This window comes from Eucalyptus grandis, chromosome 11 (assembly GCF_016545825.1).
Source record: "Eucalyptus grandis isolate ANBG69807.140 chromosome 11, ASM1654582v1, whole genome shotgun sequence".
NCBI classification, from domain to species: Eukaryota; Viridiplantae; Streptophyta; class Magnoliopsida; order Myrtales; family Myrtaceae; genus Eucalyptus; species Eucalyptus grandis.
Genome location: NC_052622.1, coordinates 36,624,821 through 36,650,071, shown reverse-complemented (window position 1 = coordinate 36,650,071; position 25,251 = coordinate 36,624,821). Strand labels below are relative to the sequence as shown.

Sequence of the window (25,251 nt, the reverse complement as noted above, 5' to 3'; positions counted from 1 at the left end):
TATTGTCATTGTAAAAGTATATATATATTTTTGGTACACAATCGGAGAAAGGAAATACAAATCCATTTACCGTATAAGTTAGGTGTTAAAAATAAAAATTGATTGTTTTGATTATGTAAAATCTATTTGTGTCAAGAAAATTTCACATTGCCATTGTACAGGATAAAAGTCCATTGAAATATGATTTATATTATGTACATTGTTGATGTAAAAGTCTTTTTTTATACAAGCCGTCTAATAGGAACACAAACCTTAAATCTACATGCTAAACATAAAAATCGTAATATTTGTCATTATTTTTGCACCGCTGGCACACTGAACAAAATATATGGAAATATGTTTTTTAGCAAAAAGGGAATGGTGGAAGAAAAGAAAAAATAAATAGGAATTTCCATAAAATTTGGAAATGCGGACGTCATTCGGGAAAAGAGAAGGGTACGTCGTCTTTACAGCTGGAACTTTGGCTCCATCCCCAGGTCGATTATAAAAAGAGAAGACCCATGGGAGCGGAAAACAACTTCGACTTCAACCCCTTGAAATTACTTCTCCGCTGTAGAGTTTTACCTGCTCGCGGCACGGCTTGGAAACCTCCATGGATCAAGAACTAGCGCCAGGTATGTTCTGTTCTTTCCTTTCTTTGTTCTGATTTCATCCCAAAGGGTGATGGAAAAATTGGAAAAGTGTCGCTTTTTGGGGGTTAATTTCTAAGTAATATAAAATGGCAATTATTTATTACTTAACAAGTATCCCGACACTTTATAAAGAAAACCCTTGTAAGAAAGCAAAGAGTGTGAAAGGAGAATAATTTGTGCCGAACTTGAGGGCGTGTTTGGTCTGAGAATTTTTTCAATTTCCTGTTTTTCTTTCCACAAGTTTTCAATGAAAATACGTTTGGTAGAAATTTTGGTTGTCGTGTTTTCAATATCTGAACTTTAAAAGTCAAAACGACCAAAATTGACAGTGTATTTACGGGGTTTGCTTTAAACAACTACACCCGACATGTTTCTATAACTTTCATTCCTGTTGAAAGCTCTTACTTTTCACCCTCCAAATGTCTTTTCAAGAAAATGGAAGTTAAAATAAGGAGCAATTTTCACTAAAACATTTCAGTAAACCGAATGTACCTTAAAAACATGAGCTAACTCATGAGGCAAAAATGTCGATTCGACTAAGCTGGAACTCATACAATTAAAGTTATGCTCTTAACCTGAGTCTAGGGTACCTAAAATCATGCAATGGACTCAAGTACGTACCCTAAAAAGACATTGCTTAGAATTTTCTGGTGTGACTAATGGAAAATGACTCCTAAATAATTTGGAAAGTCCAACTAAATCATCGGAAAAAATTTTCCTTTTGAAAAAGAGATTACATCCAAATTATTGGGGGATGCAAAATTCTTTGTCCCGGTAATTTTAACCAAGTGATTTAAATTGTCACCATAGAACAATATGAGGACTGGACTTATAACCAAAGTATAGGGGCTAAAAGTGAGATTTCCCAACCTACTATGACCGAAGTGTACAAAATGTAATTAATTTTTCTAAAGTTATTTATGTAAATTTCTCTTTTGGTAACACAGAGGTTTGCATAGACTTGAGTTCAGAGGACATGGCAACTGATCAAAATTGCCAAGACAGTTGCAAAACAACCAGAGGTTTGTCACTTTGAACTTTTAATTTTTGTTTTTCATAAATCTTGATTTTCCAACATCTTAACTTTTTCAATCCCAAATACTTCTAGTCTCAGAGCATACATATGCTGACATATAAATTGAAATATAACCTTTTTACAATTTTTAAAATCTGGATAATATCTTGAAGTATAATTGAGAAAGGCCAATTTTTTTTTTTTTTTTTACTTCCGAAAAGTAAAAGAATGTGCTCATAATTTACTTAACAATATCATGGATAAGATCAATCGCAATGAGACAAAAACTTACAAAATCGCATTGTCCACTATATGAAAGCTAGAACGTCCCACCCTCTAATTGATGATACAATTTCTATTGAAAAGAAAGTCGTGATCTTTGTTAAGTTTAATGTTAATTTTTTTTTTTAAATTTTACCATCTAAGTTCAATGAAAAAAAAATTCATGCAATGATTGAGCTAGTATGCATGATATAAAGCATACGAAGTGGAATTAAATTTTCTAAGGTTGATTATATTCGTTTCTCTTTATGGTAACAAAGAAGTTCACGTAGTAGAGAGCTCATAAGGCATGGCGATTGATAAAGCTTCTCAAGATGGCTGCAAAACAACCAGAGATTTATCACTTTGAACTTTTAATTTTCATTTTTCATAAATCATGTGTTTCATGGATTTTGACTTTTGTGAGTACAAGTCACTTTGAATTTCATCAATATATGGAACCTAGAAGGTCCCACAAAACTAATTCCTAATTTGATACCTATCTGGAAAAATAAAAGAAAAAACAGAAGAAGAGAGAACTCACGATCTAAGTTTAACGTTGATTTTTTTTTTGCTTAAAATTTTACCATCTAAGTTTCATGCAAACAATTCCATGTGATGAACGAGCCTGATACCAATAATTTATACATGATCTAAAGCATATAGAGTAAAATTAATTAGGTTATTTATATTCATTGAATTTTAGGTAACAAAGAGTTTCACGAAAAAGGGACTACAGAAGGCATGGCAACTTATAAAGCTTCCCAAGTTGGTCGCAAAAAATCTAGAGGTTTGTCTCTTTTTGATCTTTTAATTTTAGTTTTTCATAAACCTTTTGTTTAATGCATTTTGACTTTTGTTAGTCCAAATCACTTTGAATTTCACAGCATACAAATGCTAACATATAAACTTACAGATAATCTTTTCATTTTTTAAAAAAATTTGAACAATATCTATAATTGAGAAACCCCCAAAAGAAATACTCTTTTACTTCCAAAGAGGAACAAAACGCGCTTACAATGTATGAATGATATCGTGGATTAGATCAATGGCAACTACGAATTAAAACTCAGTAAAAACGCATTGTTTGATGTATGAAACTTAGAAGGTCTCACCAAACTAATTCATGATTCAATACATATTTATAAAAACTCATGATCTCTGTTAATTTTTCTTGTTTAGAAATTTACCATATAAGTTTTGTGCAGAAAATTCCACTGCAATGAATGAGCGTGATACCAGTCATCTATGCAAGATCTAAAGCATACAAAGTGTGATTAAATTTTCCAAGTTTAACTGTATTCATTTTCAAACACAGCAATCAAAACTTTTACCAAACGTACTTTTATTGACAAATTTAGAAATGAAAATATTGGAAAATTTCCATTATATATTAGATGAAAACTTTCGGGTGCCGCTATTTCCATACCTTATCCGACTAAATGCACCTCATTTTCTTTAAAAAGACAAAGTTGCCCTTAATTATTCAATTGCAATTTTAAGTGGTAGCCCTCAATTTATTTACTTTCCTTCTTTTGTGAACTTTTCTATTTCTGTGTAGGATCTAGTTGCCATAACTAAGAACATCACATGTTTTGTTTTTCTTTATTGTGGATATCCCTTATATAATAAATGCATTATGTTTTCTCTTTATTTTTAGATTTTACTTCCTTAGAAATTAATTTTGTCAAAAAGAGAAATTTTGAAGAAACCTAGTTATTTTCTACATTAAGCAAATTTATGGAATTGAAGTTTCTTACTTGTGCTTTTGGGCTCGACAAAGTTGAGGCGCTCATTTTTGTGAATGGTGTTATTCGGCTAAAGCCTTGCAAATTAACTTGCCTAAATAGCTTGCCTAAGCCGAGAAAGAAATGGCTTAATTTGGTAAAGACTCCATCGGTGTCAAGGGATAGAATGAACTTTATCCTAAGAAAGAGGGACAAAGTCACCTTAAAGCAATGGTTTGATCACTAGGAAATGAACCTAATGATTTGAGCCTGCTTGCTAACTTGTATAGGTCTTGTTTATATTCCTAGTGATAATCATTTTCACCCCAGTAATCCAACCACTATAACATAAAAACAAAATAAAAACAAGTCATGCTTTACTTGCATACCTTTACATTAGGCAAGGTACTTCTACAAAAAGAAGGAATGAACTCCGCTTAGGGGGACCAAAATTCTTTGATAATTGGATATCTTACCCATTTTCACATCCTCCATAACTTTGTTGTTGAAAGACTGCAACGAGGAGAGCAACCCGATGGTGCCGCAACCAAGTGAAATGCAAGGAGATTCGAATCCTGCTGAACCACCATCAGGTACATATTTATGTTCCAACCCAGAAAAATTTATGGTGTAAGCAATGTGGTCTTATAATTTCTTCGTTTCCTTTATCTAGTTTGGCAGCATATGTAATTGGAACTATATACAGGGACCAAAGATAAATAAATTTCCAACAATGAAGTAAAAATGCAAAAGCAATGTGTGGCCATCAAATACAGTTGATTGATTCAAGAAACCAGTAAGCAAAAGCAAAACGTATCACTCAAAGTCAAATATCCTAAATTTGGTATGACTTGGCTGCTCAAGTTCCCTCCCAGTTTTGGATGATGGTGCGACTGCTTTTTGTCAATCCTAGCTAGTTTTGTCACTCATAAGAACTCAATGACCAGTTCATTAAAATTAACTACCAGAAAACTTCCTCTTATCAGAAAGTTTTGTCCGAGCAATCACCTTGCGAGGACTAATTATTTTCCATTTCTACTTGAAATGTGAATCAGATTGGCAGTTGGTTGTCCAACAAAGCAATTTCGTCAAGAGCGTACGGCAAAACAAACGGGTTTTGAATATTTAATTACTTATCATTAAGAGACTACATGACTCATCCTTTAAAGACATGATTCTCGAGCTAATCAATTCACTATAGTCATCTCCAGAAAGGAAATCATGTTGTTGTTCTAAGCCAAAAATAACTCTTCAATAAAAATGGTTGTCACTTCTAATGCCCTTATACCTCTTTTTGGACCAGACAAAGTGAGATGCCTGTTTTTGCGGATAGATTTATTTAGCTAAAAGCTTGCAAAATAACTTGACCGAATAACTTTCCCGAGCTCGAGAAAGAAGTTGCTTAACTTGGAAAAGACTCCTTTGGTCTCAAGGAATATAATGAACTGTATCATAAAAAAGAGAGACAGAGTTACCTTCAAGTAATAGTTCAATCACTAGGTATTGAACCTAATTATGTGTGGCCCTAGAGCTTGAGCTTACTTGCCAACTTGTAAAGGTCTAGTCTTTATTTCTAGTGATAATCTTTTTTACATTAAAAAAAAAAATCCTTTTTACACTTGAGTAATCCAACCGCTTCGATAAAAAAGAAAAGAAAAGAAAAGTATTCCACTTGCTATAAAGTGAATAAAGAATTATATACTTTACTTACTCTAGGTGTAGGTTTATATTAGGGGAGGTACTTGTATAAAAGGAAGGAATGAACTCAGCCTAGGAAGAGACTAAAACTCTTTGATAATTGAATATCTTACCCATTTTTGCATCTTCCGTTTACTTTGTTGTTGAAAGATTGCAATGAGGAGAGAAACCCAATGGTGCCGGAAGAAAGTGAAACACAAGGAAATTCGGATCTTGCAGAACCACCACCAGGTACAGACATGTTCATGTCCCAACCCAGAAAAATTTATGGTATGAGCAATGTGGTCTTATAATTTCTTTGTTTCCTTTATCTAGTTTGGTGGCATATTCAATTGGAACTAATTACAGAGGCCGAAATTTTTTAATTCCCACGAACTAAAAATGCAAAAGCAATGTGTGGCCACGAAATACCGCTAGTTGATTCATTTTCTCGAGCCCATGGCATGACTATTCGTTTCAAGCAAACAGTAAATACGCAAAATGTCCCCATTTAAAAATTCTAGATTCTAGGGTGACCATTTAGCTTTTTTGCCCCGCTAAATTGAAGGAACATATAAGTTTCAGAAAGACGATTTGCGTCAACTCTGGTTTTCTTCCTTCTATCATCCAAGATGTTTGTGTGGACGTGGACTCCAACAAAGAAACCAATCCTTCAGAAATACAAAATTCTCTTGATGAAGCAGTGCAGGGTACGCCGTTGCCAAGGGAGCCATTCCTTTCTCTGTTGATTAAATAGGATTTATCTAAGTCGTTCATAATAAGTTGATACATGTTGAACAAGTCTCACTCTGCCAAAATCAATAAATCAATGAATCGCGGCACTCCAATAAACAAATTTTCACTGATATGACACTTGAGTGATGGAAAAAAAAAGTTATGATGCTCATAAAAATGTTAACACTTGTCGTATCCTTATCATCTCCTGTTGTTATTAAAGACATACTCTTAAATGTAAATCCAAAAGGCACGGCAACTGACAAAGCTTTTCCAAGGCAGTCGCAAACCAACTAAAGTTGTTTCGCTTTGAACTTCTAATTGTTATTTTTCATTAATCTTGTGTTGGAGGATGCATTTGGTTTATTTTACTCCGAAACTTTTTAAATTTTACAGCATACAAATGCTGAAATATGAATTCAAATTTAATCTTATCATAATTTTTAAAATTTGAATAATATCTTGAATTAATACAAAGAAATCCCAAAAAAAAAAAAAATTACCTCGAAAGAGTAAAAGATCAATCTCATTAGTTATTAATGATATAGCGGATACGATCAATGGCAATGAAAAATAAGAACTCTCTAAAAACACATTGTCCAAGATATGACAGTTTGAAGGTCCCAGAAAACTAATTGATGAAATAATACTTATCTCGAAAAGAAAAAAAAAAAAAAAAAACTCAGGACCTTCCTTCAGTTTAACGTGTAATTTTTCTTGTTTAAAAGTTCGCTATCTAAGTTTAATACAGAAAATTTCATGCAATGAATGAGCTTGATCAGTCTGGAATAGATGATCTATAGTATACAAGGTGTAATTAATTATTTTTTTAAGGTTATTTGTGTTCATTTCTCTTTTTGGTTACAAAGAGATTCACCTAGACTGGATTTCCAAAGACACGGTGACTGATATAGCATCCCATGACGGTTACAAAACACCTAGGGGTTTGTCACTTTGAACCTTTAATTTTTCCTTTTTCATAAATATTGTGTTTCTTGGATTTTGACTTTGTGTAATACAAAACATTTTAAACTTCACGGGGTCCAAATGCTGACATAAAAATTCAAATATAATATTTTCATAGTTTTTAAAATCATAAGAATATCTTGAATTGTAATTGACAAAGCCCAACCAAAAAAAAAAAAAAAAAAAAAACTTTGACTTCCAAACAGTAAAGAAAGACACTCACAGGAACAGCAATGTTGAGTAAAGGACTGCCCCTTGTTTTGCATCATCGTAAAAGCAGGAACTTTTAAAGACTGAGGACTTTTAACGTGCAATATTTGCAGTCGAGCCGACACCGGTGGTTGATGAAAATTATCGACGATTGTTTGAAGCCACATTAAAAGGTGATTGGAAAGCGATAGAGAGAATCCTCAATGAAGATCCCAAAGCAGTGATGGCCAGTCTTATGACCATAGAAGATCGTGACTTTACTGTGCTCAATATTGCGGTTGTGACTGGACAAGATGAATTGGTGGAGAAACTGCTAAAGCGCATCCCTCGGGAACTTAAAGCTTGCGTCTTAGATCAAGCCTTCTTCGTTGCCGCCCAGAAAGGACGAATAAGGAGGGCAAAGGAATCAATAGAACAACTTGAAAAAGTCCGTGGTGAATCTACGGTACACGATGCCCTGTTGTCTGCTACGAGAAGTATTCCTAAGCAAAAGGAGGTTATCTGGTACCTGGCCAAGCGTATAACATACCCCCCTTGTAATGATATCATGATGAACCTTATTAAGGCTGGCCATTTGGGTAGGATTTCACACTCACCTTTCTTATCTCAATTAATTCACTGTTCACTTTAATTTACTTTTTTGTTCGTGTCCCAAAAGACATACTCTTGTATTTAGCTCACCAATACCGTGACTTAGCGACGTCGGTTGATACCAAAAACAATGGCCTGTTGGAAGTCTTTGTGCATGTGAAGTCCTACTACCGTAGTGGAGCTAAACTCAATTTTTGGGAAAAATGTATTTACCAATGTAGGTACTTCTTGCGCTTCTTTTGCTTTTGTTAGATTTGTACAATTCAAATAACTCATCCACATAGGGTTCACTCTATCTGTTCCCTTTTTAGGTGTCCCTTGCTTGGTTAATACACCATTTGACAACACCAAAGACATGAAGATGGCTCAAGGTATCTCTGTTAAATCTGATTGATGGATGGACTAACATGACAAAAAGCATATCATTCACAGATCTTCTTCACAAAAAAAAGTTAGGGGATAGGGTATACAATTAATATCTAAATCATGATGTGTGGTACAACTTAATATATAATTTAACATTTATAAAGTTAGTTTGAGTTACTTAGGCAAGTCAAATTGTCAAGTAGAATTATCGAGAATAGATTTGGATCTCAGATTATTGAGGTTGATTAATCCAATTTGTTTTTCTCACATATTCAAGCATTAATAAATTTAATTACATGCGCTGATATGTATCTTTTTGTTCATCATCAATTTATAATTTGCTAACATGATTTTTCTTTCCTCTTAACGGTGGTGACACCAGCGACTCACCGGTTCAAGACATTACTCTGGAATGTTGCCACAAAACCAGGTACACTAACTGCCATGGTATCTTTAGACAAAAAACATGCCATGGTATCTATAGAAAAAGGACCTTGTTTCATCCATGGGTAGAGATATCTATCTTAAATTGTAAATTGATATTATTGACATATCCCGTTGAGATCATAGTTATCAATATGAATCAGCTCTTGATTTGTTTACTACGATATGATTATATTCCATTCAATTCAAAGTCTAATTGACATGTATCCCATCAAGAGAATATGTAAAACTAATCAGTTTGAAAACATATCTATTGATCTGTCGTTGAATCTACCCATTTTTCAAAACTCTTTTTATTTTTATTTTTTTATCTCATGATATTTTATATGTTCATCAATGGATCCATCTGTTCTCTGATACATGCATTTTGATTTTCAAGCCATATGAAGTTTACTTCCTCGATTAATATCTTGAATTCATCATTCTCTTCTCAACTACTATATACGTAAGAACACGGCACAAATGTGAAAGCCTCCATATCCTTTGATTCTTTATTGCTGGCAAAATTGCTTATCTGATGTTTGTGCAGCACCTTTTATCAAAAGGATTGGAGAATTGAAAGTAAGCCACGAATGCTTGCTTGAGTTAGCAAAACTAACTTTAAACGAGAGGAAGGCTCGTATGAAAGCACCTGAAATACTCAAATTGACTTCGACCATTGTCCTTGACGCTGCATCTAGCGGAATCTCTGAAATAGTCAAGTTATGTCTTGAGCATTCTCCGGAGTTGATGTGGAATAAACAATTCACAAAAGAACTGATGAAAGAAATTGTGAAGGGAAGGCATGTTGAGTTATTTAGACTAATGAATGGATACAACACAATCCCAAATTTGAGGTACGATATTCGAGAGGAACTGCGACCTGATGGCGGCGGTAGTAGAATGGTCCCCGGATACGTACCAGCAGATGTTTCTGGAGCAGCTTTTCTTATGCAAAGGGAACTTCAATGGTTTGAGGTTGGTTCACCATATTTGCTTGCCACTCTTTAATTTACTTACAATCACATTGATAGGTGTCCTTTATTTTCTGAAGGTGCTGGAAGATCAGAGTCCTCCTTTGATAAAAAGTCTAAAATTTGAGGTCAGTTCACCTTATTTGTTTTGCTACCCTTTTCGCTCTTTAATTTACATTTCCGTTGATCGATGAAGGTAAAAGAAGATAAGAGCAGTCCTTCTAAAAGTCTGGAATTGAAAGAAACAAAAGAAAGGAGCGGGAAGACATACTGGGGAGTTTTTGTAGAACAGCGAAAAGATTTGGTCAAAGAGGCGGGGCAATGGATGAAGGAGACGTCATCATCTTGTAGCGTCATATCAACCCTCATCTTTACAGTAACTTCTGCTGCAGCTTTTACAGTACCTCGAAGCAACGATAGGTGTGACTCATTCTTGGTATTTACCGTTGCAAACACTTTATCTCTCTTCTCCTCTGTCACCGCCGCCTCGATGTTCTTGGCTGTCCTAACCTCACGCTATGCTGCAGAAGATTTTCTTCATTCACTACCAAGAAAAATGATACTGGGCCTCACTTTTCTCTTCCTCTCTTTCGTCTTCATACTCGTGGCTTTTGGCTCTGCTCTTGAGATTGTCCTAAGAGAACGATGGAAGTGGATTTACATCCCCATTACTTTGTTGGTGGTCATCCCTGCCATATTGTCTGCACTACTACAGCTTCCCTTGTATGTTGAAATGGTTAAATCCACCTATTGGCCTCGCCTCTTCCGTCCTGTGAAGATTTGGAAATGACTTGTGCTATCACTATTGAACAAGGACATATGGTGATGCGATATTTTTTTGCACTTGTTAATCATGGTGTTTACTCATGTTTTAAGACTATTGAGGTACGGCTTTAGCCATACTTGTACCAAAGTTTAATCTATATTGTCAAGTGCACACCTTAACTCTATGGGTCAGTTGGTATTTTCTCCCAAGCAGTGAGCGATTAATTCATTGCTAATTGTTGTATCAAGGTGAATCCAATTCTTCAAAGAATTGGCAAGATGGCCATCAACAGTCAATAGGGTTCTTCCATTCAAATAAAGCAATGATCTACACAAATTCTCTATACTACACAAGATAGCCACCCAAGTAATGGCCTAACACAAGGAACTTCATATGCAGCAACACCGAGCAAAGAACTATTTCAGTTTAATGGAAGCACAAACTTCGAAATCAGTCTTCACCCACTGCCGACACTTGCACCTCATCCTCTCATCCAACTGTATGGCTTTGACATCCGCCATCTTGCCGCATTGCCATCGATTACTCCTGCACTTTCATGATCCTCATGCTCCGCTTCTTCTCCATCGCATCATCCCTTCCTAATTGCTCACCCGGCAACTGCGCACGGTGCACTTCAGCACCACCACCAATTCCATAAAAAACATAGCAATCAAACTTTAGCCTCTTTCAGGTCTCTGCGATCACAGCAGCGAGGTTGACATTTCTTTGGTGAATAGCGCCAGGACGCCAGGCACCTGGCGGGACAGTGATGTGAGGAGGATCGAGGTACCTGAATGAAACGGACATGCGGAGACTTTTCAATATTGTGACAAGATGACCAAGTTAGATGCCTCACGGCAAACGACTTAGAATCTAAAAGGTCACGTCTCAACGGCCAAACATTAAAAAATAATAAATTGCCTATAAGGCAAACAGATACTTCTGCACGTCTCTTGAGACCATAAGTCAAGTGAAAGTTAGCAAGAACAGAGTTTGTTTTAGATTCACCTTGTGACTTTAAGATTGACGTTCCAGAGAATAGGATACAGAATCTTCCCAAGAAACCTCATAGTTAGTGATCTTATGCTGCTTTAAACCAGCATTTAGACCGACACATTTAGAATTAATCAAAGAATACGATATCAGAAATCAAAGGAACTATTTCAACAAGAGAGGAGTTTCCTAACCCGAAGGTTCCCATAGAGATGCGCCTGTTTTTCTTATGTATATTGGTGCGAGCCAAACCGAAATCTGACACTTTGGGCGAAAAATCATGTTCCAATAATGTGTTGCTGGCCTTGAAGTCCCCATGCATCACACAGGTGCTCGAGTCCCCATGCAAATAGGCTAAACCACGAGCAACACGAAGTGCTACCTTCATCCTAGCGCTCCATTCTGGTCGGGCAGCTTCCTTGCCAACTCCTGAAAGCATGGGAAAATGGACATTGGCTTTACACCTCGTGAGCAGAATGAAGAGCGAGACAATAGTATGTAACCCTAGAGAAGTTGCGTATTCATCTACACTCACCATGCAAATCAGATTCCACAAAGCCATTCGGAAAAAAAGTTTGCAAACAAGGCAGTGGACACGTTCCTCTGGACATATACCGATCAGCTTGACAAGATTCCTGCGATGGCATATCGACTTCAGCTAAAAATTCCCGGCCGCCCTGTTAATCGTAATTCTTCAGAACTTTCACAGCTACTTTGGTCCCATCTTCAAGAACGCCAACATGTACACGCCCAAACCCACCTTCGCCGAGTATTCTCAACTCGTAGAAAAGATCGGTGGCTCTTTCCGGCCAAACAATAAAAAATAAAAAAATTCTGATACTAAAGTCTGGGACATCTACTAGGACTCAATTTTTTTGATAAAGGCACGAAATTGAAAAACCGGGTCTGTGTTTCATTACCCAAATTCAACCAGCCACTGAGCATGAAACGACAGCAACAAAGGCAGATAGGACAATCCTAGATTAATAGCAGCCACACCACCGCTTAGCCTATGTGATTATGCTGCAAGATAATTTGACACAACCCATTTGATTCTGAATTTAGCAATCACGTTTAATGGGGTCGATTTGGGTACCAACTGAAATTTGTACTTTCTTTGAGGGAAAAAAAGTTGGCGTAGAATCAAAAGACAAACTAAAGTTGATGTATTTTTATGAGACAAAAGTAAATATAGCGCATAATTGAGACTCAAGCCAATGTTTGTGCATTTTATGGGACAATTTGTGTATAAACTTTATCTTCATTTATATAAGCAGCAGATTACTCATCTACTTGAAGGTGAATCATATAATTTGGCCCAATTTTTTTCTTAAAAAAAGACGGGTTATATCTAAAAGGAGATTCATCTAGCGTCTTAGCTCATTATGGGGCTATATGGTCCGTGGCATTAAAGGAAAGAAACTTGTTTACATCATTATTATATTATGACGTCAATATGTAAGTGATGATGTGGTGGTGATGAGGAGAGATGCTCACGTGCTCACCATATCAGTGCAAGCTTCAATTGATCATGCATATTAAACTGGATGGTTGCAAATCAATCCGCTAATTTATGAAAGGAGTCTCGGAATTACACGGTGAAATTCACATAAAAATCTCCATGCACATACCAAAAATTATGGTTTGGAAAAAATTGCTTCGTCCACTTAAACTATTAGGAATGCATAGTAGAAACCTAATACATTCACTTGAAAGATTGCCAAGAGAGAGCTAAATTACTCAAAAATTTAAGCTTATAAATTATGAGCCAACTAAGATAACTCTTAATAAGGAGGGCCCACCTATTCGGAAACTGGGCTGGTTACCATAATTCTTCCTTGAGATACTCACCAAACATTAGAATAGGTTGGGGGCTCACCAACAGAAGTCTCATACCTCATCTGAGGAGATTGCCATTCGCTGAAAAGTCTAAGTGAATAAGTTATAAGTCAATTGAAATATATTAACTACTATACATACCAATTAATGTAAGACATTTCTAACACAACTCACATGTGCATTTTAACACAAACTATGGTCAAAAGAAGATAAGATGATTAAAAATAGTTGATTTCGATGGGTGCAAATATATTGTGATCCAGGGGCATTCCAAAATGTCTTCGTGACTCTTTCAGGTGATATTGTAGATTATGGGATTCTTTTCATGTAACGTTGGAAAGAAAAATCCTCTTTCTTTTGAAAAATGCTAGATATCTAAATTTTATTTGTTTATTAACTAGTAAAATTGACAATATCATATTGAATTTCGAAATAAATAATCACTTGAATATCTGGTTCCATTTGCTTTGAGATCCAATGTGATGTTAAATAAAATAGCAAAAGAGTTCTTGCACAAGCTTATATTAAACATAAATTATAGCTTGAGCGGTGTTGTTCATTCTCTCTTTGCCAGGACTTTCACGTGTTCTTTGTTTTTAATTTGACATCTTGAAATCACTCTAATAGATTTAATTAATCCCAGTTCACAAAAAAAAAAAAAAAGGAAGAAGGAAATCTAATGTGTGTGTGTGTTTGTGCATATAATTTTATGTCCAATTGAGCCATGGACATTGATACATGGTTTGCTGGTGTTACAGCACGTGCCAAAAACAAGTCGACTTTATATAAAAATCAAAATCACTTTCGTTATATTACAATTTGAATTTTTAGAACACTCCATAGTGGTCCCACGGAATTTTTTTTGACATCAGAACAGGTCCTGACCATCATCATGAATCCCTAAGGTCGACCAGCGCTGGCCTTCTTTGTGCTTCTAGTGCATGCGTTCACCTGAGAAATTTCCTGGTACGACATGGGCAGAAACACAAAAGAGAGAGTCGCAATACATTTTTTCTTCATATAACTTTAAAATTCGATCGAGTGCATTACGGATCCGTAGCTGAACTTCAAATCACAGGTCAAACGATATCCCAGCCCATTTCGATGACCTCGACCATTCTATTATAAGTAGAGCCCACCCTGGGGAAAAATTCAAGCTATTACCTAATCTTTGATAGCCCCACGCTCACGAGAAAAAGTAGAACTTTGTCTGTCCTTGGTGCTTTGACAAAAAATGAGCGATTGCATGATTAACTCTACTGGATCCAATGGAGATTGCTCTTCGAGTCCGCCAAAACCCAACCCAAATCGCATCTTTCATCATAAGTTGTAGCACATTGATTAGTCCCCATATAAATGTTAACTTTGACGTGATTGATAGCTGTTGCTAGCAACCAGATAAGATCAAATTTGCCCGATATGTATATGAAATCGAACAGATCAATTAACAACATATATCCGATATCTCATCCTTTGTATTAAGTTAGTACGGATGTTTTTTTTTTTTTTTTTTTTTTTTAGGCAACATGATTCATGTTCCAAAATGAATTATATTTAAGTAAATTAAACAGCTAGTGATAAACTCAAGACATGACAAAAAAAAAAAAAAACCTTTGTAATTTAACTGATGAATTTCGTCCATGTAATCTACGCGATAACAAATATTCAAGCAAAATGTAATTCGGTTTGATAAATATTAGGGTAATTTTCAAATGGATGACTATTCTAGATTGCTCTCTGGTATTCCTTTCCTTCAACCCTCAAATCCAGTTCATCCTTCTTTGCCATATCAAGTGATTAAATCTATGGACACTTCTCCAAATACTCAAGGATCAAACTCTTGAGGATTCATTTGAACTATTTAGGAGCTAACTTATTTTGTGTTGGAGGTACGACGCTTTTAGAACGGTGTATCGTCTCTCAGGAGACAACAGAAGCCCCCCTTACACTCTAATTAGTTCTGAGGCATCAATATAAATATACTTTCATCATCCAATCAGAGAAGGCCATTCACATCACAATTTTATATTCTCTATCTTAACCTACGATCATGTCAATCCCTCTTCCAGTGAACTTCTCCATTCATGTTTATACCAACAAATCACATTGTTTCTCTATGTGCTGCAGCTCTCTCTGCGAATGCACCAGGTTTCACCTTTTGCTCCCCGAAACAACAGTTCGTTGACTATGCATTTTGAAAGAAGATAGACATCGGTGCTTAATTATAAAAATAATTGGTGGCAATAAATTAAATTATAAAAATGATGTTGAAGATTTAGACAATCTGAAAAATGTGCATGACGATGGATGGTATGAAAGGACAAAGACCCCGAGGGAAAGCAACCGGAGGAGAATTTGACCGTTCCCGCCGACGAAGGATCAAGACCGTTGAATGCGTTGACCGGAAACACAAACGATTTTTTAATGCTCCATAAAGAGCTAGTGGCCCTTGTGCCCTTTAGGTCATCGTCAGAAGAATATAAAACAAGGGTCTCCCAGGTTGGAGTGAACCCGTCACGTGGCTCTTTCCCTTTAATTCATTGTGGACACGAAAATGTGAAATGAAAGTTCGAAAGTGCAAGATTTGAGCTGATGATTAATGGGCAGGGCGGGAAGATCCATGTTCAAGCTCCACAATGATTAAAAAAAAAAATTACGTTTCTATATGAAAATGATTAGGATTTAGTGGGCCAGGTTCGAGAAGGGAATTGCTTCTCTAGGCTTGCCCATTTTGCTCTTGGTAAAAATTTTATAAAAATTACTTAATTTATTGCATTGATACTGATTTAGTCATAAACCTTTTGATTATGTCAATTTAGTCCTAAACTTTTTGACATACTACCAATTTTGTCCTTTTGGTTAATTTAATTGGATTTGCTGACCTGGAGGTCGGTTAACTTACATAGTATGGTTGTTAGTCACTAACATGGATAATTTTTAATAAAATTGTAATATTTTTTTTTTGATTTTTTAATTATATATTAGTTTTTTTTTTCTTTTCTTATTCCTTTTGCTAGTGACCGGTCACAAGCAATGGCAGGATGAGTTGACCTTGCTTGGGCGAGGATTGCTGTTGCCCACCAAAGGAGAGACTTGGTCAAGGTGAGCCACAATGAGGGCTCCCCTCGCCAAATCCGGTGAGGTCAGACCTCATCTAGGCTAGGACAGCCTTGCTAGATTGGGCGAGGTTGGCCCTTGCCCAAGCCAGGGCAATCTCGCTGGGTCCCCTTGCCAAATATGTTGAGGTCGGCCCTCGTCTAGGTTAGGCCAACCTCATCGGGTGTCACTTAGGTGAAGGTAATGCTCGGCAAGGCCACCTTGGCTCAAGCGAGGACCGGCCTCGCCAGATTTGGCAAGGGGAGCCCTAGATAGGGCTTGCCCGATCTTGCCTTACCTTTGGAGAGCGATGGCAACCCTCACCTAGGCCATACTGGCCTGCTTGGTGATGGCCGATGACCAATGGCTGGCAAAAAAAAGAAAAATGTAAAAATAAACAGAATTATAAAAAAAATAAAAAATTCTTAAAAATTGTCCATGATAGTACCAACCGTGTCTTGTAAGCTGGCCAGTGTTCACATCAACAATTATATATATGGGAAAATTTCAAATAAAGACCTAAAGTGCCGTCATTTTCTCAAAATAAGACATAAAGTGAAGTTTGTCTCAAATAAGGACCCAAAATGCCATCCTTTTTTCTCAAAAGAGGACCTGAAGTGAAATTTGTCTCAAAGAATGACTCAAAGTAGTCATTTAATCTCAAAGAAGGACCTCACTCGCCGGCCTGTGAATAGATGCATATTTCGGTGGCTTGATTATGGTATTTTCATCCTTTTTTTTTTTTCATTTTTGGTTGCCTTGTTCATCGTCTTCTTCATCCCCTATTCACTTCTTCTTGCCCAAATCAAGAACACCGAACTTAAGGAAAGGCCAGCGAGCGTCGGCCGCTGGTAAGGGCCGACGAGGGCTTGACGCCCATCGCTGGCAACGAGCGAGGGCTCCACACCCATCGCTGACAGCGAGCAAGGGCCATCGAGCCCTCGCTGGCCATGGGGGAGGGGGGCCGTCCAAATCGAGGCCCTACAAGAAGGTCCTCGAGGGCAAAAGAAGTAGCCGAAGAAGTTGTCGATCTAGGAGTGGTGGTGGGAGGAAGGGATCAAGAAAGCGACACAAGCATCCCAATCATAGTCTTAGCAAAAGACAAGGTTGTTGATGGAGTAGCGGGTGGAGGTTGGGGGAGGTCGCCCCTCACGGCCATTAGTGAGGTCACCCCTCGCTGGCCCTGGGCGGGGGTTCACCCACCTCACTGACCACTAATAAGGGCCGACGAGGGCTTGCAAGCCCTCACCCGCAGCTAACGAGGGCTCGACGGCCCTCGCCAGCCACAACCGAGGCCACCCTCGCCAAATCTGGCAAGGGTCGGCCTACAAGCCCTCACCCACGGGCGACGAGGGCTTGGTGGCCCTCGCCTATTGTTGACGATAGGCGGCCAACCCTCATTGACCCTCACCAACAGCCAGCGCTTGTTGGCCCTTCTCAAGTCCGATGTTCTTGAGAAGAAGACGAACAGGGGATGAAGAAGATGAACGCACCATTGACCCAAAATAATAATAATAATAATAATAATAATAATAATAATAATAATAATAATAATAATAATAATAATAATAATAATAATAATAATAATAATAAACAAGACAACTAAAAATTAAAAAGAATGACAAAAATATCCTTGATCAAGCTACCAGAATATGCATCGAAGATACTTTTATTCACCAGCTGGCAAATGAGGTTCTTCTTTGAGACTAAATGATCACTTTGGGTCCTTATTTGAGACAAACTCCACTCCGGTCCTCTTTTGAGAAAATGAGAGTACTTTGGGTCCTTATTTGAGACAAACTTCACTTCAGGTCCTCTTTTGAGAAAATGATGGCACTGTAGGTCCTTTTTGAAATTTTCCCTATATAGTTATTTCTATATGAAAATGATTTGGCTTGAGCAGGTTGGGCTTAAGAAGGAAATCACTTCTTTAGGCTTGCCCATTTCACCAAATATGGCAAGGCTAGCCCTCACCTAGGCAAAGGTAACGGACGTGGTCGCCCTAGCCTAGGTGAGTGCTTCCCTTGCTCGATTAGGTGAGGCCGGCCCTTGCCCAAGCCAGGCGGCCTTGTCAGGTCTCATATGAGTGAAGGCAACACTCGACAAGGCCACCCTCACTTAGGTGAGGACTGGCCTCACCTGATGTGGGGAGGGGAGCCCTTGCCAAGCGAGGCTAGCTCACCGGCCATGGTCGGCAGTTGGCAAAAGAAAGAAGAAAGCAAAAACTAGTAAAAATTAAAATATTTTAAAAAATTGTCTATGTCAGTAATTTTTTTATTATCAAAATTAGCCAAAATGATTAAATTAACAATATATTAAAAGTTTTATAATTAAATTGACATCAATGTAATAGGTTTATGATTTTTCTGACATGTTTCATTTTCGTCCTTGGAAACGATCAAGATGCAGTGTGGCCCATTGGACCACTTGCCCAATAACCGAGCGTAGGCACAAACACGATATGAGGGAATTGATAGCCGATCCTCGAAACATGTCAACTAAGGGACATGAAGGCGAATTATGAATGCGAAAATACGGCGGGCTCTAACAATCCACGCCAGTCTCTTTCGTTCCCTGAAAGCAGGGTTCAACTAACCCCCCTTAGACATGCGATCCCGTCCTCAGGCTACGCTCTCCAAACTTGGCCCTCTCCTCTCTCTCCCTCTTCGTCGATCGTCCACACCAAGATTTCCACGAGCACGTGTAGACACGACAACAACGACGTGGTGCGTGTTTCTCTCTCTCTCTCTCTCTCTCTCTCTCTCTCTCTCTCTCTCTCTCTCTCTCGCGTGTCCGATCTTTCTAGGAATCGGGCTTGAACGGGCATCATTTCGAGAGGGGGGCCTAGACAAAGTGGGTATGGGATTTGCCCTGTTCGGATGGCAATATGAGTCATAAGATCTTGGCCTCGAGTGGGCGCTTCGAGCTTGAAATGGTCATGTCCTGTCCCCTATTTTTGGGGATTTTCCCTTGCAGGGTCACCCGCGGTCAGAACCCATTAACGAGGGGAACTAGAAAGAAAGGATGGAAAGCGCTCTTCAGAGCTTCAGTTCGCTTCGCCGACCCGATTAATGACCATTCATTGAGGAAGTCGAGATGTCTAAGCATTCCATCGCGTGGTGCCACATTTTGTGTAGGAATTGCGAGAGAATAAGCTTGGGTGTGACATTGTAGGCCCCAATTGCACATCTTTCTTTCCTTGTTTGAGACGGCCCAAGAGACAACGAACTAGAAAATTAAGTGGTAGTAATAGATGAGATGAATGTGAAGATAGATTATTTGCAACCTCATAAGTTAAGCATCGGCAGGAGGGGAAAATGAATTTGTTTGTAATTAGTTGATTTGGTTCACTCCTTAGCTCCGGTACAATTGAAGAGAAAAATGGCGTAGGAAAAATTTGCCAATTGCCGGTACTTAGCCGTTTGAATGACGTTTATGTCGGCACCTGGTGCACATAGTGCCAAATCTAAGTAGCGATCCGGGCCGTTTTGAATAGCTACAAAGTTTCGAAGACTTTTTCTGAGTCAAGCGAATGCAATGAAGTCTGCAGCTGTTAAGGAAGAAGATCTAGAAGTTCTTTGCTTTCTCTTGTTCTTACTTCATGCAAGTTGTCGACAATAATACTACTTTTCTAGTGTTGGTGAAAAGGATTTCAAAAGTATGTTAAAAAAAAAAACATTTGATAGACTATTAAACTGCCCATGCAACAATATGAAAGCTTAAATTCCATTTTGCTTTCGATTGGTCTAAGTAAGATTTACATCTCTGCTAATCTAGATTTAGCAAAAACCAACTATATGACAGAAAATAGTAAATTCAGAATAGTCTATATAAATGAAGATATACAGCATAAACGTCTATGCAAACCATGCCTGGCTGTTCATGGGGTAAACCATGATCTAGCAAGCATTTCCCATATGGGAAAGCTTTAGCTGTGAAGAGACAATGCTGAAACCTACGATTTTAATTCAGGAAAACATCAAACTAGAACTTGCAATTAAGGACCGCCAAGTGCGATTTTTACACGATTTCGCATAAAAATAGCACATTGAAATCAAGAGAAGAACAATAGCTCAAATGACGGATCCGATATGCCTTTGTCGGATGCCTCTCCTAAATTCATGCTCCGGCTTAGTCATTGCAGACGAATCACTGAATGCAACAGCACCATATTAGCAGTGAGCCAACGAAGGGATAGATCTGTGCAACTTTCTTTATGGTTACAAGACCTTTCAATTGCTAAGTAAAAATTGATAAACCAAGACATCAGTTATCATCAGATCAAACGTCAAGTTCAGTAGCTGCACCAAGTGCTTAAAATCACAGTCGAACATGTAAAAAGGCAAGAAAACTTTTGTACTTGCAGGTCCCTGGACAGCTGAAGCAAAGCTGATGATACAAATCAGAACCAGCTGGACAATGATCACTTGCATCACCACCCCCATATCTCATTCAACACCAAATCCCAATCTTTAAAACCCCAGCTCCCTCAACGAGGATCGATAACCAATAAAACCCAAATACAGTATCAAAAAAATAAAAATAAAAAATCAACTCTACAAAAAGAGAAGATTGCTAAATCATCAGACTCGATAACACTTGAAGCAAGATTGACGAGGAAGGGAATTAGATGAGCAAGCCAGAGACCCCCGCGAAAAGTGAGAGCAAAGCAAAGCAACGCAACAAATTTTCTTTTCCCTTCCCTTTGGTGGAGGAAACACCAAAAAGGCAAGAAGAGAGATTAATCAATCTCTCTGCGAATAAACAACATGCTCTGTAACCCGCAGAGGCTCTGACCACCATAAACGCCTTGCCTTTGGTATCCAGTTGCCGGACCGAGCCACGCGTGGGTCCAACATGGATAGTTTGGAGGAGGAATTCGGCCTGATGGAGTTGAAGCAATACCGAGCCCAAATGGAGGATCGGGTTTGGGAAGACTGGGTCACAAACCCAGGTCGATTCCATCGGATATGGGGATAAATCCATACTCGGTTCTTTAACCTAGATAATTGCCTTATGCGTTTCCGGTGAACGGCAGCCGTCCCGAAACTAGCGACTTGCTCTACACGTCACCGGCGGACAAGCCCAAATTGCGTCTCATCAACCTCCAGCTCGTTGGACCTGATAACTACAGCGCCTGGGCACGGGAGTTCCGTCGAGCTCTTATCACCAAAGACAAGGAGGGATTTCTTGACAGATCAATTCCATACCCAACCGATGATCACATGCAGCGGCACTGGAGGAGATGTAACAAACTAGTACGTACCTAGATTGGAAATTGCCTCTCGCCGGAAGTTGCAGCTGGGCTCCCACCGACAGAAGACTCAAAAACCATCTAGGAAAGCATCTGTGAAATGTACGGGAGGCTTAATCGGGTGAAATTGTTCAATATAACCCAGACACTCTCCGAATTGAAGCAAGGGAACCTCTTGGTTACCACTTGCTTCAATCGGCTCTCAGCTCTATGGAACGAGCTCGAGGCGGCCCAAGAGTAGCTCAAGAAACCTGAGACAACGCTCCATTAGTATCGGGCAATGAGAGAAAGAGAGAAAGTAACGCGTTTTTTGCTAAGCTTGAACAAAACATACTCACCCTTCAAATCACAGATCTTGATGATGGAGCCAACGTCGTCGCTCGGCCAGATCTACCAACTAGCCATCTAAGAGGAGAGCCAAAGGCTGGTGACGGCCGAGCACGTGAAGACGAGCGATGGTGTCGCTCTTGCAGCCCTCACAACAGGATCCAGCTCCCTGCTTGGAGTCCACGGAGGATTTGCAAGTGCCAGGGGTCTCGGCACAGGAGCTTCTAGCTTGCTGCTTAGCAGCCACAGAGGACTTGCAAGCGTCGAGAGTGTTGGATGAGCGACGGCCGTGAGAAGTGAAGGAGGCAATCATAAGCAGATGGATGACCATGATCTGAAGGGGCCATTTGATGGTCCAAACTCGCCCATCAGTTTACTTGGATCCAACAGTGGTTATCAAGCGAGATCCAAGGACCATTATGGGCCCATTTGGTTCGGTTTTGGGGCAATGCCATTGTGAGAATGCAAATATCTTTGAGGTAAATGGGTTTTCTGAAATGTTACACCGTTTGGTAAATTGTAGCATTGAAATGTTACTTGGCATAAATACCGTTTGGCAACACATTTGTAATGGGCTTTTGCTTTCTTTTTTTTTTAATCTAAAAGTTAAATTTGGCAGCCGGGTAAACACCGGCCAACTGCCGGACGGCTAGATCTAGCCATTCGGCCACCAGAGGTCACAACCTCAAGTGACGCACGCCGTTGTCAATGGTTGTAGAGGCCAAATCTGGTCGCCGGACGGCCAGATCTAGCCTCCGGATGGCCAGATCTAGCCTCTGAACGGCCTAATTCGCCCGAGCCAAAGGTGTCGGAGCACAGAAGCAAGGAGTTGACGTGGTGCTGATCGTGCTCGTCGAAGCAGATGGATCTACCGCAGAAGAGGAAGGCGTCGATGGTGGAGGCGAAGGCGACGGTAGGGCCAGTGGAGAACTCGAAGTCGGGGGCGTCCCAAAATGGTGGGGCGGGAGGGCCATTGGCTTGGTCAAGGGGGGGGGTCAAGGCCAAATTTGGCCGTTGACAGCTAGATCTGGCCTTCGGACTGCCAGATCTGGCCTTCGGATGACCAGATCTGGCGGCTTGAGGCTTGGTTCACGCGAGCTGAAGGAGTCGACATGGTGCTGCTTGCGCTCATCGAAAGGGATGGATTTGTCATAGAAGAGGAAGTTGTCAATGGCGGAGGCGGAGGCAACGTCGACGGCGGAGGTGGAGGGGGAGGCAGCGTCGACGGTGAAGGCGGAGGCGGAGGTGGCGTCAACAACGGAGGTGGCGGCAGGGCCGGCGGAGAACTTGAAGTCATGGGGAAGAAGATGGACGACGTGTGAACAGTAAAACTTGTATTGGGAGAATGCCGAATGCTCAATGCAGCTCATTGGGATTTCAACATTGGGGATGCTGGTATTTGCCCAATTAGCTTTCCAAAGTGACTCCCAAACACAAAATATTTTCCCCAAGGGGCTTTGGAGGCCCAAAGCCCCTTGGGGAAGCTGAACCAAATAGGCCCTATGTCTCATCCAACATGCTCGAATCCAACACCTATTATTTAGCCACGATAGCACCCGCACGTAGGACATCCAACGAACCACGAAATGTCACGTCATCACATAAATCAGGTGGGCAAAATTCAAAATATAAATGAAAATATTGTGAATATTGCAAACGCTCGCATCATACAATTGAAACATATTGGAAATTATATGGCAAGCCGGGTGATAAAGAAAAGAAGGGAATTTTTTTTTTCGCTTGTCAGGTTTCAGTGCTAAAGACTGATGGGATGCATCAACCAATTATCCAAGATCAGTACGAGAATATCATGAGGGCTCTGGATTAATTAACCACAAATGACAAAGCTGCAAGTTTTCAGATACTCTCCTTTCCAAGATGAACTCAATATACGTTGAGGCGTGGATAATCGATTCAAGTGCCAGTGACCACATAATTTGCAATGAAAAATTAATTTCCCATATTCAAAAGAGTCCACACTTATATTAGGTCCGTCTTCCAAATAGAAATATCACTCATGTCACCAAAATTGGGACCGTTCATCTTAGTTCCAATATTGTCATAAAAAATGTCCTTCATATTCCATAATTTGAGTTTTCAATCTTTTATCTATCTCAAAAACTTGTGAAGATAATTTCTGTCGAGCCATATCCAATTCAGATAACTACTTCTTTCAAGACATTTCGACTGGTGAACTGATGGGCTTAGGTAGTGTTGCTCAAGGACTTTATTTTTGGACCAATTTCCTAACAGATTTCGATTTATTGAATGAAGGCACTTCTTGTAATGTTGTTATCAGTAATAAGAATCTAATTTCTCATCAACATTTGGGTCATAGTGCACAATTCCCTTATCCAAAATGTCCTATTTACCCTCTAGCTAAAGAGTCTTGAAGACACTTTCCAACTAGCACATCTCAAACCACCAGTGCTTTCTCCTTACTTCATATTGATATCTAGGGTCCCTACCACACACCACATTATGATGGATCATGATTCTTTCTCACTATTGTCGATGATTATACTCACGTCACTTGGTTTTTTTTTATGCAATCCAAGGGTCAAACCTTTGCAAATATGTCAAAGTTCCTCTCTCTCATTAAAAATCAATTCGGCAAATCTATTCAACGAATCGGCATGCATAATGGATGTGAGTTCTTTACTATAGAGTGTGTGTCTTTTTGTCATATGAGGGAATAATTCATGAAAGTTCTTGCACCTACACTCCCCAACAAAATGGGTTTGTTGAGCGCAAGCATCGACACCTCTTAGAAGTCGCTTGTGCTCTTAAATATCAAGCTTTGATTCCTGAAAACTTTTGGGAAGATTGTGTGGTCAAGGCAGCCTGTTTAATTAATCACATGCCAACTTGGATCCACAACAGGCGAACTCCTTTCCAATTGCTTTATGGAAGATAGCCACAAATTGATCATCTTAGGGTATTTGGCTGCCCGTGTTATGCAACAACCGTGGGCCCTTGAGATAAAATGGATCCTCATGCCATTCCATGCGTTTTATGGGATATCCCCCTCTGTAGAAAGGTTATAAAGTCATGGAGATTTCTACAGGCATTTATTTGTGAGCAAAGATGTGTTTTTTTAGGAAGACATATTCCCGTTTCGAGAAAATGCACCTTCATCCTCTCCCTTAACTTCAAATCATCGTCCATTTCTATCAGAAAAAAAAAAAAAACTATATGTAGAGCCTTAGTTTGTAATTGTTGCACCAGAACACCTTGTGCCGGTCACAACGGACTCATCACATCAGGCAGGTGGATCAACTATTCTTTCAGATGAGTGAGATTGTTCGTCTAGATCTTCAGTGATTTCTTTGCCACAACAATCACAGGCTTCTTCAAATGAGCCCCCACCTACTAGTCCTCAAGAAACAAGAGTGGAGC

At 39.1% G+C, this 25,251-nt stretch overlaps 1 long non-coding RNA gene across 1 annotated transcript; it reads left to right on the top strand.

Annotated features, from left to right (window-relative positions):
- Positions 1-9,512: 9,512 nt before the first annotated feature.
- Positions 9,513-9,904, top strand: LOC120289605. The gene is made up of 3 exons (XR_005547627.1): positions 9,513-9,581; positions 9,658-9,705; positions 9,774-9,904. It is a non-coding gene; the product is annotated as an uncharacterized LOC120289605 (long non-coding RNA).
- Positions 9,905-25,251: the final 15,347 nt, after the last annotated feature.